The 15,411-nt window shown below is 47.6% G+C and overlaps 1 long non-coding RNA gene across 1 annotated transcript; it reads left to right on the top strand.

Moving 5' to 3' along the window:
- Nucleotides 1-364: 364 nt before the first annotated feature.
- On the top strand, nucleotides 365-3,120 carry LOC123590238. The gene is made up of 2 exons (XR_006708681.1): nucleotides 365-477; nucleotides 1,836-3,120. It is a non-coding gene; the product is annotated as an uncharacterized LOC123590238 (long non-coding RNA).
- Nucleotides 3,121-15,411: the final 12,291 nt, after the last annotated feature.

The raw sequence follows: 15,411 nt of genomic DNA, 5'->3' as shown, positions 1-15,411 counted from the left end.
TCTCTGGTCAGAGCCAGTCTCAGCCAGAAACAGCACGAGAGAAGCTCCTCTCACAACTGACACCACTCATGAATACAGAGGGCTGGTCTGCAGGTCAGTTGAGCTTTCTGACATGGGATTGACCAATCTAATCTCAGAGACCTTTTTAGCCATTGAAAGTCATTTAATTTATTGGCTCTGGCTTCAGATGAACAGAATAAATAAACGTCAGCTGAAAAGGAAATGGTTTCTGTGGTCTTTCTCTGAATTTGGTCCATCAAAGCCAAGTTCTAACTCTGGTTGGAAGCATGCTCTCAAAAGCATCTTCCAATGGTGTCCTTTCTTTGTTTAGTTGACTTATCACAGGGCTATATGAATTGATAATATATCTTTTCCTTTTTTCTTTTTTTTTTTTTTTTTTTTTTTTGTAGATGCTCAATGGGCTTGTTGGGTCTATCCAAAGACAGAACATTATAGGAGAAGAAACTATCTCAAGAAGTGAGTTTCTCAGATGTCAAGAGACAGAAATGGTGGCCTTGAAGCATTCCAGCTACAGCCCTAGCAAATACTCAAGGCATCGTAGCTTATAATGAATCAATCAGCATGTTGCATTAGCTCCGCTAGCACAGGCCAAACTGACTTCAATCCTCTATTTCTTGGGTCAAGCTTTTTGTAGGGTAAAGTTGATCTGTCAATGTATATAATCTTCACAAACTCCCAATGTGGAAGCAGTCGGCTGGTACTTATAACCCATGAAAAAGAGTCTGATCCTCTGTGCAGAAAAAAGTCCACCAAGGATAGGGGTGCCTGGGTGTCTGAGTCAGTTAGGCGTCTGACTTTAGCTCAGGTCATGATCTTGTGGTCTGTGAGTTCAAGCCCCGCATCAGGCTCTGTGCTGATAGCTCAGAGCCTGGAACCTGCTTTGGATTCTGTATCTCCCTCTCTCTGCCCTTCACCCCCTCACACTCCGTCTCTCTCTCTCTCAAAAATAAATAAACATTAAAATTTTTTTTAAAAAAGAGTATATACACGTTTGAGGTGCCTGGGGGGCTCAGTCAGTTAAGTGTCTGACTCTTGATTTCAGCTCAGGTCATGATCTCACAGTTCATGGGTTTGAGCCCCACATCAGGCTGACAGCGTGGAGCCTACTTGGGATTCTCTCTCTCTCTGTCCCTCTCCTGTTCATGCTTGCTCTCTCTCTCTCAAATAAACTTAAAAAAAGATTAAGAGATTTGCTATTTAAAAACAAAAAGATTAGTCACACCCTAGATCAATCAGTGCATATATGTGTTGTCAAAATCTCAGAAATAGCAGAAGTAAAAACAATGAATCACCAAAGTAGTAATTAGTAGAAATTTACTGTGCACACCAAAAAGACAGTTTGAGAGCAGAGAATGATAGAATCAAACAGTGGAATGAGGCTCTGGGGTATATTGTTGTAAAGCAGCTTATATAGCAAGAAAGCAGGGACTGCTAATTCTTCACGGTGATTGGTTATAGTATTAGAACTTCTTCCTTTTCTTTCCTTTTCTTTTCTCTTTCTTCTTCTTCTTCTTCTTCTTCTTCTTCTTCTTTTCTTCCAATATTAGAATCTTCTTAACTGACAGGGAATTGGTCAGTGGTTATCTCATATCAACCTTGGGAAACAGTTCTTTGCCTAGGATTTCCAGAGGCACAAGCAAGAAATAATCCAAGGCAGGTTAGTTCTGCAAAATAAGTTACATTCAGCTTTGTTGGTACAAGTGAATTGGTTTTGTCTGCTCAGGGAATTTTCAAGATTGGTCTCTATTTTTTTATTTTAACAGTGTGCACTCAACCCTGCTTTATGACCTCTCTTATTTTATGTTTGCATGCAGATTATAAGCTCCCTGAGGGCAGAGACCACAGACTGGGAAAGTCCTTCTCCTTCCGAGATGGAGTTTAAGACAGGCGGGCCGGCAGATGAGGGGGGCAGTGCTCAGGCTCCCTGCATGCCATGTCCACACCTTAATGCTCCGATCCAGCATCTGACAGCGTTGCTGGGCTCCTGGGCTTGGAGCACCATGTTTCTTTTACTTTAACACAAGCAAGAGAGAGAGAAGACAAAAAGATAGGCAGCTAGGGGATCTCAATAGCTGCCCAGCCCAAGCACCAGCAGCCATTGGATGGGGAAGACCGACCAGGAGTGAAGCCTGAGAGCGGGTCTGGTTGCTCCCCTCGCTTCAGCTGGGAAGGTTGCTCAGAGGAAAGAAGTGCGGCCCTAGGCTCTGAAGGGTGTCATCGTCACCAAAGGACAGAGGGCGCCTATTCCAGCAGCCCCTTTGGGGCTGGCATTCCTCTTCAGGCCCCAGCACCTATGGTCATTTTTCTTCCTGATTTATGTTTCCTGTGGAAAGTCTGAAGAAAAACCGTGGAGCATCTTTTGAGTTTGCCTTTGGAAGGGAGAAAATATGCTCCTTCTCTGCTGGGCAAACATCACAAACATTGGTGCTTTCACAATTCAAACACAAGCTGGTTTTCAAAGCCTCCCCGCCTGGCGGCCCCTGGAGCTGTCGCTGTCAGAGGGAGGACGGGCTGCAGCCACCTGGGTTGGGGAGGTTTGCTTTGGGAGCGGAGCTTGGAATTTGTGAATTTTCTACTCCAAGCACATCCAAACGGTGCAGCCACAGCCCCCTTCTGCACAACCTCGTTCAGGCAACCGGGGCTCCATCTGCCTGGGCTGGGGTGGAGAGCCAAGGGCCTCGGATGACTCCCTGCCCCCCCCCCCCCAAGCCTGTGGCGGGGCAGGGGGAGGCTTAGCGGGAGGACAAAGATGAACAAAGATGCCCTCAGGGACTCTGGTCCTGCTCTCAGGGTGATGCTGAGCACAGAGGGTGGAGGTGAGAGTGAAGGGGATACGCTTCTGCATCCACACATTTTCTGGCCTCCCAAACACGAATCAGGGCAGAAGTTGTTCCTATAAAGCGGAATTGTGAGAGGCAGCTGCAGACTGTGGGCTGTCTGGCTCTTTCCATTAGTCTGTAACAAGGGTCTCCTTCCTTCCTCCAACCCTTCCTCCCTCTTTCCTCCCCCTCCTCCTTCCTTCTTTTCCTTCCTTCCTTCCTTCCTTCCTTCCTTCCTTCCTTCCTTCCTTCACAAGAGAATAATATAATAACTGCCAAGCACCCATCAATAGCTTTAACAATTATCAACTCATGGCTAATCTTATTTCATCTGTAACTATACCTACCCCAGCCACTCCCTGAACTCCTACTGGAATGTTTTGAAGCAGATTCCAGGTATCATTTTATCCATAGATATCTGGACTTTTTTTTTTTTTTTAAGTATTGGACTCTTAGGAACACCAAGGACCCACCCTCCTCTCCCACCACTTAGAAAAATGCTCCCCCCAGGCTTACCTATAAATATTGCAAATCACTGCAGGGGTCCAGGGAACCTCTGAGGCACATCTGAAGACCTTAAATTGAAAACCTCAGGTATATAGGATAATTTCTACCTCCAAAGGAGAACCTTCCTTTTGATAGCTTGGAACTATTAGCTGGTCCATCAAAGGAGATTTGCTCTCTTATGTTATTTGCAATATTTACTGAGTGCATGGACCAGAGCCGGGTTAGAAAAGGGGCCCAAAGCAGGGCAGCTGCCAGTGAGGCGCGTAGGGTCTGGTTGGGGAGGAGCTCTTGGGCTGAGAGAGCAGGAGCTGAGGGGGCGCTCGGAGGGAGGGAGGGAGGGAGGGTGAGAGGGAGGAAGGTTCTGCATAATCTCTCCTGGGGATTTGTTTATTGGCCCGCATTAGTTCAGTCTTTTAGTGGCTGTTAATGTGTTTGTCTAGGGTCTGTTGTAATGTCTCTAAGATAAAGACCAGCTCAATTTACACTCCACCAGCAATTGCTGGGTTTGAGGCTCGAGGAGCCTGTGGGGGAAGTCACTCAGTGATCAAAGCCCTACTTCAAGGTGTCCCCAAGCTCCTAAACTTGGAAGGGAAGCCCCGTTTCCCCGAGAACATCAGCAGAGTGCACAGAAAAACAGGGGGTTCCCTCCGGGCCAGACAAATAGATTTTTAAAACGAGGAATAGAACTTCTTTGTTCTTTTTGTTTTTCTTTAGAGAGGAAGTGTGGGAGCAAAACCATTTTAGATGTGGGGAGGCTGTGGAGAAAGCCTAGAAGTTTTCTGATGTTATCCAAGCCTTTTGCTATTCCTCCACCCCTACCCCATCCCAGTCCAGTGTCCACAAGCCCAGGGACCTATAGTCAAGTCCAAGTGGCACAGAAAGAAAAAGAGAGGGCCTGGTGCTGGCGCATGGGTACCTAGGCCAATGAGGCACCAGAGGAAGAGCTGGGACAGGCACAAACAAACCTTGGAATTTATTACATAGAGAGGTTGCATTTCACCCAGTAAGGAGAGAAAGACTTCTCAATAAATATCCTGGGGAGACATTGGGGGAAAAAATAGAGTCAGACTCATACTTCACACCTTTAAAGGAAATGAGTTGCCTGTAGATATAAAGCTTAAATGTAAAAATCAAGGGTACCTGGGTGGCTCAGTCAGTTGAATGACTCTTGATTTCGATTCAGGTCATGATCTCAGGGTTATGAGATCGAGCCCCTCAAGCCCTGCACCAGGCTCCACGTGGAGCCCACTTAAGATTATCTCTCCTCCACTGCCCCTCCCCTGCTTGCATGTGCGTGCTCTCTCTCAAAAAAAAAAAAAAATGTGGGGTGCCTGGGTGGCTCAGTTGGATGTGTCTGATTTCGGCTCAGGTCATGATCTCACAGTTTGTGGGTTCAAGCCCCATGTCAGGCTCTGTGCTGACAGCTCCGAGCCTGGAGCCTACTTCGGATTCTATGTCTCCCCCTCTCTCTGCCCCTCCCCTGCTCGCACTCTGTCTCTCTCTCAAAAATAGATAAACGTTAAAAAAGTAAAAATCAAACTCTAAAAGAGAATTTTGAAATCTATGAATGAAACCAGAAATCGTAAAATAATGATAAACTTGATAAAAATAAAAAGGTTTGCCTGGCAAACAAAATCACCACAGGCAAAGTCAAAAGACAAAATGTCAAACCACAAAGAAGTACTTGCTATTCTTACCCAGGACAAGGTCTAATGATCTGTACAAAGAGTGTGCACAAATCAGATACTACACAAAATACAAAACACAATAGAAAAGTGGGCTAAGTATATGAAAAAAAAGGGCTCCTAGAAAATAAAAACAAAATAAAGCCCAGTCTTAATAAGAGAAATACAAATCAAAACCACACTCAGACACCATTCTTCACTTTTCAGATAGGAAAAGGCCTGAAGGGTTAGTCACCATACAGGTGGCTGTTGTGAGATTTCTCTAGTAAACCATGGCAGGAGTGGCTGGAAAAGGTTTGGTCAAATGGGCACTCATACCCTGCTGAAGGGAATGGCATGTGCAATGTTGAAGGGAACTTAGCAATACCTGTCAGATCAGGTTCCATGTTCAGCGCAGCCCAACGCAGGGCTTGATCCCACAACCCTGGGATTATGACCTGAACCAAAATCAAGAGTTAGACGTTCAACTGACTGAGCCACCCAGGCGCCCCTACCTGTCAAACTTTTTAACACACATCAATTTTGACCCAGCGATTCTGCTTCTAGGAAATTATCCTACAGATAAATGTGTGTATGTGCAAAGCGGCATATATACCAATATTACTGCAGCATTTCTTCAGCAAAAGACTGGAAAGAGCTCAAATGTCCATCAAAAGGGGACTTGTTAAACAGATTGTAGTATGCCATACAATGGAATAGTAAAGCATCATTAAAACAATGAGAACACATTTAATGGGTTGGTATGGAATCATCTCCAAGATACAAAAAAACTGAAGTCCTGTGTGAAGACCAGTATATGGAGTACATTCCCATTTGCGCTAAGAGAGGGGAGGGATGACTTTTTACCATTTGTAACGGAAGTGGGAGATTTTATGCACAGATGTTTGGGTATGCTTGGAATATCTCTGGACAGGTACCTGAGGACAGGTCAAGTTGGTCCCCTCTGGAAGGGGAAGTAAGTGGCTGGGAGGAGACTTTACCTTCTATACCTTTGATATTTTGAATCATGCGAATGAATTACCTATTAAAAATAATATTAAAATTATGATTTTTTTTCTTAAAAAAAAAAAAAGAGAATAATGATGCAAAAAAGGGAGAGAAGAAAGACCAAGTGTACTTTCCTTTCTTTGTAGCTGAAGCAAAGCTGACCCAACTTGGTTCCCAGCAAGGTGGCTTTCCTTTCTCCTTTTTGGGCTCTTCCAGCAGCCATGCTCACAGACACTTTAGGAAATGGGTTGTCTGTAACATCTCACCACCGAACCACACTTTCCATACTTTGGGGTTTACAGGTCTTCCCTTTGAGTGGGGCACAGCTGACTCTATAGGTAGGGTACATGAATCCCAAGCAGCACTGATTCTGGGCAGGGAACATGTACTCTTTCTGAGAAAACTGTGTGCATTACATACCTCTGCAATGCAGAACCCTGGAGGGGAAAAAAAAGGCTTAACCCCAGCCAAAAAGTTAGGGGGAGAGAGAAAGAGAGATTGAGAGGGAAAGGGGAGAGCAGGAAAGGGAAGGAGAGAACAAAGAGAAGCAACTGGATGTCCATCAACATGGTGCCGCCATACCGAGCAATGCGCCACGTCACGCAGCCATTACACAGAAGAGGTGATCCTTGGTGCTCAGTTGTTGTTTATTGTTCATTCGCCATGTCCCACGGCTGTGCTCTAAGCCAGGAGCATGGGGTGAGTAAAAGAACCACAGATGTGGTAAAGCTTGATCAAAGAAACAAAACTCTTGAAGAATGTCATCAGCCTGGGTTTGGAAAGAATGGAAGGGGCTTCCTCGCTTGGAAAGTAGTACAGGTGAGAGAGATTTGGGCTGGGGAACTAGTCCACATCTTGGAATGTGTCCCCATATCTCTTATTATCTCACTGCAGTAACAATAGCTTGACACAACCATTAACAGCAATCCTGTATTTAGAGAATGATTTTGCAGCTTCTTGAACTTGTAAATATTGTTTCTCTGGTTGGACAATAACCTTATAAGGGTGTCATTATTCTACCAATTCAGCTCCCTGCCCACTAGAACTCTCCACTTATTTGGAGAGATAGGATTTGCACTTGAAGTGAACATAAAAGAAGGAAGTTCACAGATTTGGAAGACCCAAGTTCTCCTTTGGCCTCTGGTCAAAACTAGTGTCATCTTGAGCAACTCTTCCTGCCAGGGCCAGGCCTCGAGTGAGACACTCACCTCGGGTATAAACTTGAAGGGGCACCAAAAAACTCAGTAGTTAAGGTAGAGAGGATTTTAAGGCACTGTTTTCAAAAATTAATGCAAAAAAAAAAATCCATAATGAACAAAATACCAAAGTTTTCAATAGATATGGAATCAGTATTACTGATTTCTCCTTTAGCTTCAGGCTCCAATATGCTCAGAGCACTGCTTCCTGGGCCCCATTTCCCCCATCTGTGAGTCAAGAGTGTTGGACTCTTTAGCCTCCAAGGAGCCTGCGGGGCCCTGATGCTTTATGGCATGGTGATGAAGTGCCATTGAAGAATTAGCGAGCACTTAGCCAAGTGCTAATTGTATAGCCCAGACATCATTGTAGGTGAGTGACACCAAGTCTTCAGAGAGACAACAGGACAGCAATAGAGTTAAGAAAGCTGGAAGAGATAACATTTGGCCAACTTTCTCTCTTTCCCCTGGGCACAACCTTGCCTAGGCAACCATGGAGGGGAGAAAAATCCTCTCCCTGCCTCCTTCCTAATCTTCCCCAGGAAATAGGCTCATATCCAGCCAGAGCACAGAGAGAGCCTCATTCATTCATATGTGGCTTGTGGTCTAGGGACCTGCTGGCTAACAAAGCTTTCTAAGGATATCTGGATATCTGGAAGATGCTTGGTAACCTACAGGTGAAGGTGGACTTGGAGGTGGAGAGAAAGCAGAGAGGCATTTGCTCTGGTTGTCCTTGGAAACTCTCAGTGCTGGCCTTGGTTCCTCCCTTGCTCCAAGATGGGCGAAAATCATGGCTGGCTCTCTCATTGTCTTCCTAAAGACACCCTTGTATTCACCGACTCTCCTAAGGTCAGCATGCAATGCATGAGAAGAGCTGTGGATTCAGAGCTTAAGAAATTCTATGGATATGTCAAGACAAATGAGCCAAAAGTCACATAGTTGGGGATCTCATTTCCAAAGTGAATCATTTGCATCTCCATATCACCTGAGTCAAGGATGATGTTCCTCAGTGAGACTCTGGAAATCAACACCCCACGCAGGGGCTGCAGCTCCATCCCTTGGGACAGTCTTGCTTCTGGTGGGACCCAATTTCTTCAGACCCCGATTTCACATGTGCTTTCCCTGAAACTTCACCCTCTGGGAGATGAAGAATCATCTCTGCAAATGTCATTCATCACTAGAAAGTGGCTGGGGCCTCTCAGGTCTTGTTCAGATCAACAGGATGAGAGTCTGGCTGTTCAGGAAAACCCACCTTTTCTCTTTGGCCCCAGTGACCCTTGGGCACTTGCTGAGCAGCAGTAAGGGACAGCTGAAGACAAGTTGCATTGGAAAAACCAGCCGCCTCCACCCTGAGTGGGAATAATAGCTCCCTTCATGGGGCTGCTCTGGGATGCCAGGGTATCCGGGCCCCAGAGTGAGGAAGTGAATCAGCCCTTCCCAGCCTTCAGTGACCCGGCTGGCTCAATACCCTTTGGTGCTGTGGCATTTGGACGTGTTTTGTCAAAAACTAATGAACATCTCACTTAGGCGCTGGAAACAAACATAAACCCCAGCCAGTTCTTACACTTGCTGAGAATGAATAACTCCCTTTGGCTTCCCAGGCAGCTGGGCCCAACAAGTGAATTTAGAGGCTAAGGCTGAGTCGCTGGCCCTCACATGGACTCATCCATCGGAGTGTGACCCAGGCTGGCTGCCTGGCCCCAGAGTAGCCGTTCTCAACTTCGTGTGCATGCTGGGATCACCTGGGGGCTTAAACAACATGGGTGCCTGGGTTTCACCCCCCACAAATACTGGTTTCATTTGTCTGGGGTGCAGTCACAACACGGGGAGTTTTAAAAGCTTCCTGATATGTAAGTGATTCTAATATGCAGTCAAGTTGGGAAGCAGTGCCCTAGCCCAGTGCTTCTCAAACCTGATGTACAAACAGATGACCTCAGGATCTTATTCAAAGGAAGGTTCTGATTCAGTAGGGCTGGGGCCCGAAATTCTGTATTTCTGACATGCTCCCAAGTGACGTGATGTTTCTGGTCTGCAGGACACATTTTGAATAGCAAGGACATGATGCATGGTCCAGTATGATAACTACGGGCCACATATGGCCATTTAATTAAAGTTTTAAAAAATAAAATTAAATAAACTTAAAAATTCAGTTCCTCAATTGTATTAGCCACACTTCAAGTGCTCAAGCACCACACGTGGCTAGTGGCTACCATACTGAACAGCACAGACACTGAATGTTTCCATCATCACAGAAAGTTCTATCAGGTAGCTCTGTCTTGAAGGATCTCTGTGTCTCTGACACCCCATTTGAGGGGCCAACTCTTGAAATGTGATTCAAGCTCTCTTGAGGGCAGGGACTAGAACACATTTCTTTTGTTCTCCTTGCAGAGTGCGCATGCTCTGGACCTGTAGTAAGTGCTCAGTTAATGCTTGCTCGGGTTAGAGCACTAACGCCTTTGTCCATGGACTACCACCATATAAACACTGGTTGATTAATTGATGTCTACTTGGGCATCAATTACATTCTTGTAGATTTGCAACCAGGACAACTCAGCATGGCATAGATGAATCACCAGGTTGCACTGGAAATGCTCCCCTACCTCTGGCTGGCCCACGAATCAGGCAAAAAAATGCAGGGCCCCAGGTGATCCCTGTCAGAGCATCTGTCATCATTAGTCATTATAACCCAGAAGATGGGCTGAGATGCACCCACCTTCCACCCAATTCAGAGATGACAAATCTGGACATTCTCTCTCTCTCTCTCTCTCTCTCTCTCTCTCTCTCTCACACACACACACACACACACACTCTCTCTCTCTCTCTCTCTCTGCCTTTTTCCCTGGGTCTTGGGGAAAGGGAAGTGTCTGGAGACATCCTGCTTTCTATTTCTCTATTTCTGGGTAACCCCTCTGCCTCTTCTTGGGCAGCCAGCATGGGCCCAGGAGACAAGTGGGGCTGGGAGAGAGGTGCTGAGTCCCAGGGGGAGAGGAGCTTCTGGGTGGGAAAACTTTCATCCAGTTGATCTCTTATTTTAGCTCATTTCAGATTCCATTGATAGGTCCTTGATAGTAAAACAAAATTCTGCTAGGATTAGGGTCAAGGGGACAGGGAAACAGACTAGAGCTTGTGCCTCTCATCACAAAACCACATGCAGCTACCCTACTTTACAGATGAAGCCTCTGAGGCCCAGAGAATAAAGCAATTAGATCAAGATCACACAGCAAATTAAATGCACAGGCCAGTGCAAAATTTACAGTTCCTAAGTCCAAGGCCAGTGTTCTTTTCACCGCTTCATGCCCAAGAGATTTGCAAGAATGTACGTGCCATTCAAGAGAAGAAATAGAATATTGCATAAATTTGTGTCTCTAAGACAATACATAACATAGGTGTTTTTGAAATATTTTCTGGAAAAGATGGTAAATGAAATTGCTTTTTTCCTGCCTTCTCACTCCCACTCGTCACATCCTACTGCTGGATTCACCTTGCACACACTCCTTCTGGGATGACTAACCCCCTCCGCTGCCCCCACATATCTCAGCGTTAAAGCAACATCTTTAATGAGTAACTCATCATGCATAAAGAGGTTGTGATGAGCACTGCAACCACAGAGAATGTTTCCAAGCTGGTAGAGAAGGGCAGCTCCGTTTGTGAGCCTACGGATACACCCCCCTGCACATTCGCAAGCTGTGCAGCCCAAGGCACCAAAGTGGTAAAAAGTCAGCTCTTAATAAACATATCCTCCAGCGTTTCTCAAATCTCCTTTCTTTCTCCCTACCCTGGCACCGATCATGTTACTTACCAGTTCTCAGGCTAGACATCTATCCCAGGGTTATCACCATTCAGTGTTATCTCCACTGAGAATCTGTGCTAGACAAAAGGAATCCCTGCCCTTTAGTTTAATTCCAAGAACAAATACACCAGACTGGACAGACACTCACAGGCATTAATATTAGGGGACTCTAACATCTGCTAGGCGCTGTCATTTAAAAGACTTTTGGTAGGTGCTCGCCAAGAATAAACACAGTCACTGAATTCACAAGGAGAATGTTAAGCATTTACAACCCTTATAGAAGAGTAGAGTGATGTGACCTCCACTGACATTTGCTAAATCACACTCCTCAGCCCACGGGCTCCTGGGCACTTTGCCTGCAATTGTGACCCTCTGCCACCAGGTGGATATTCGGTTGTATCTGTGGACAGTTTGAATAACCTGGCGCATGCGGTTTTCTATTTAAATATACCTTCCCTGACAAAATAGAACCCTCTGTAAATGCAGTTAAGTATAAAGATTACAAAGAATCAGAATACATAATTTAAATTTTTTTTAATGTTTATTTTTGAGATGGGGAGACACACACACACACACACACACACACACAATGCAAGTGCGAGAAGGGCAGAGAGAGAGGGAGACACAGAATCCCAAGCAGGCTCCAGGCTCTGAGCTGTCAGCACAGAGCCCGAGGCGGGGCTCGAACTCACAAACCACAAGATCGTGACCTGAGCCGAAGTCAGACGCTTAACTGACTGAGCCACCCAGGTGCCCCAGGAAAATTTAGAAACAAAGCTCCATAATTCTAAGCAAGATTCAAAGACATAGGAACACCGAGATAGGATGAGGCATCTTTTTCACTCATTTTGAATCGTTCTCCCTCCCTGGAAAACGTCACACTGTCACTATCCTGACCCGAGAAGAACTAACTTCTCCCTCTCTTTGAGTTAGATCCTCGCAAGCTCCTCATCCAACCGGATCAAAAAGCCTTGCAGGTGGTTTCCCCCAAATCTTATCTTTCGACAGTCAAATCAAACTTGTCTTCTTGTTTAACCTGATAACGGTGGAGGTCAGCTGCTATTTTCGTCTTCCCAGCCTTCATGACAACGTGACAAGGTCCCGGTCTCCTTCTTAGGGAAAAGCTGCGCCCGAGCATCAAATCCACATATTCCCGGTGCCAAGGATGCTTTTCAGGTAATACTGAAAGTTTGTGCACCCAGAGCTTGTGTTACAGGTTTTAAGATAATTACAACGTCTTCAGCTAAAAACCTCAAACTGCAGGATGTTCGTTGATCAGCCTAGACGCCGTTGTTGTAATCCAAACTCGTGGAGACATAACCGGTAAGACAAAAAATGTTAATTCGACTTGATTAAACACAGAGAAGTGGTATTGTTTCTGTATGGGGTGACAAGACAGACGGGATGAGGGTCAGTAACTAGGGCAGTGACCAAGGAAAGCGGTGCTGAGGATGAGAAACACGACTCTGAGCCTCCTCTGTAAAGCACTCCACATCTGTTACTTGATTTGTCCTCACCATGAGCCCATGAGCACATTGCTGTTATCCTGGTTTTATAGATGAGATTCAGAGAAGCTGCATAATTCGCCCAAGGGGGCAAAGCTAGGAAGTGCACTTGCCGTGTTGAACCTGAGTGGGTCGAAGGGCAACCCTCGTTTCTTTTTATGTGCACCCAAGAAAACAGTAAGGATAGATGTGTTTCTAGGTACTGCGAGGGTGACACTAGACTGATGTCCTGGCGGGCTGGCACAGGTGACAACCGGATGCCCGCGGGATTCTTTACTCTTGCTTGATTGCATGGGAAGGAGATGCTCGGACAACCAGCGGAGGACTCCAGGGCGGGGTCCCTATGTGACAAGGAGCAAACCCCGTTGTGGGGGCCTCGCTGGTCACATAGCTAAGCTGCCAGAGGAAGAGACTTATCATTGGGGGTGAAGGTGGGGGTGGAAGAAGGCAGATCTCTGGAGCTCGGAAGGAGATTAGTAACGCCGGTGTAGCACAGGTGTGACCAAACTATCCTCATTGCCCAAGGCTGTGTCAAGAGCGAGTCTCAGTTAAAGGCCAGGACAGAGTGCTTCCATACAGGGCATGGCCGTCACACCTCATTGCAACATATTACCATGTATTTACCTCTTAGTTTGGCTTTGTATGTGAGTATCTCCTGGGGGGGGGGGGGGCAGTAATCTCCTTGAGGATAGGATCCATATTAAATAGATCTTTCTTTGTGTCCCCCACACCATTTAGCAAGTGCCTAGGGCATAGCTGGTGCTTAGCACAGTGGAGCTGAAGGCACAGGAAGGGGAGGGGACAGGAAGGAGGACGGGGGTGGGGGTGGGGGTGGGGTGGGGGGGCAGTCAAGAAGGACTCCAAGGCTCTGAGGGAGGGGTTTCAAGGGCAGCAGGTGGGTGTCAGCCGAGGAGCTGGCCTGCAGGCTAGAGCTGGTGCAGGCGTGCGGACAGAATGGTGCTCCGGCTGCCCCTGGACAGGTGCCTCAGGCAGGGCAGACAAGGCGCCCTCGTTGGGTTTGTGGTGTGGAGAAGGGCAGTACACAGTGTCCTGCTCCCTCCAGAGGTTGTTTTTGGCAGGGGAACCCACTAGAAGCTTGCCACAAGTTCCCTTGAGCTTTTCAGGGACTTCCTGGAGGGCAGGCCCCCGCCCCCACCCACCGGGGCAGAATAAACGTGGCTTCCAGGCGCCTGGCTTTCTCTGAAGGGTGCGCGCCCCGCTAGGCCCAGAGGCATCCCTGTCTAGCTCCTCGCTTTCCGTGCCGCTTCCCACCCAGGAAGAGTTCATGGGTGAGCGGCCCTGGAGAGGCAGGGCTGAGGCGCTTGTTGGGAAAGGGGTCCGACGTCAGCCTCCACTCGTCTCCTGCTCTGCCCTGACGCCGTCTCCACGGAGCTCAGGCTCTTCCTCGCGCTGACCCCATTTCCCCTCAGAAATAGAACACAGGGAAAGTGACCTCCCCCCTACCACAGAAGGAGCCGGCCTTTGAGAGTTAACACGCTCACATCCCCAGCAGCAGGCCTTTCAAAGTGGTGCCCCCTCTACAACCTTCTGTCCATCCCTCTCCCTCAGCTCCTGTCCCCCAGCCCTGGACTCGGGCCCCCACCCTGCCTTGCCTGCAGATGCAGGGCACGTGGGATCCCCACCGTGCAGACCACACCACTCCATCAGCCCGGGGCGGCTGGAGGGGGCACAACTCACTAGCCATCACCACCAGTCCTTAGACGGGCACTTCTCCAGCTTTAATGGGCATCTGAGTTATCTGGCGATCTCGGGAAAACGCCAGTTCTGATTTAGTAGGTTCCGTTTTTCTAACAAGGCCCCAGGGTAGGTTGGGGATGCTTGTCCACGGACCACACTGCCAGTCGCAAAGATTTAGGACACTCAACTGTTTCGGCACCTATGGAGACCCGCCGTGTGTACGTTATGGCCCCTGGTCTCCAGGACGTATGAGAAGAGAGTCGCGTAGGATTTCTCTACATGCGTGAAGAATAGACGAGGGAATGAACGAACGACTCAGGGCACAACCCCACGGTACTGGCGACATGTAAGTGAGGAGTGCGAGGGAGGGAGAGAGATGGGAGACAGAAGCCACCCACTTTCACTTGTCTGGCAGGTTTGGGGCCCCTCCAGGGGTGCCCCTGGAGCCACTGCGCTGTGCCATTGCTGGACGAGTGCCCAGAGCAAAGGCTCTCTGGCTCTGGGACACGGCGGTGGCTGGACGACCTTCCGATGCGGAACCGACTGCCTCACTCACAGCCTCTGCTGGGAGTGCTCGGACATCTCTGCATTGAGGCATTTGTGTTTTTCCCTGCACCCCAGCACCATCAAGGACTGATGAGAGAGACACACGTTCCTTAGGAGCCAGAACACCATGCACTTTAAGAAAACGCAAGACTTGGTATGAAAGGCTTATGTAAAGGAAGGAAGGAAGGAAGGAAGGAAGGAGGAAGGAAGGGAAATGGGAAGATCATCTCTGTATTTCTTCAAAAAGTAAACCTTAAAAAAAAAAACAAACCCAGACATCTTTCTCTCTTTTTCCACAAAAGGCCTATCTAGTGGGAGACAAGTTGAAGTGGGAGAGAGGAGAAGTAAGAGAGGCAGGTCTGAGGCAGACTCAGTGACAAATAGCCGCATTCATGGAGTCCTCTGCGCCTGGCCTTGATTTCATCCGGACGGCTATGTCTTATTCCCGGTGGCCCCCAAGGCTGACTCCACACTGCTCTGGGAGCCTTGCCATGTCTTCTGCTTCGTTGCCTGTTTGCCTTCTTATAGGAGCCAACCCGTGCCCTTCCTATGCCTCTGCATTTTCAAAACCCTACCTGTCCCAGAGGCAAACTTCTCCCAGGAAGCCTTCCCCAGCATTGCTCTCTGCTATTCTTTCTGTTTCTGTCCTTCTCTCTCTCT

This window comes from Leopardus geoffroyi, chromosome B4, assembly GCF_018350155.1.
Source record: "Leopardus geoffroyi isolate Oge1 chromosome B4, O.geoffroyi_Oge1_pat1.0, whole genome shotgun sequence".
Lineage (NCBI taxonomy): Eukaryota > Metazoa > Chordata > Mammalia > Carnivora > Felidae > Leopardus > Leopardus geoffroyi.
Note: the sequence above shows the minus strand (reverse complement) of the source record. Positions and strands in the feature narration are given on the sequence as shown.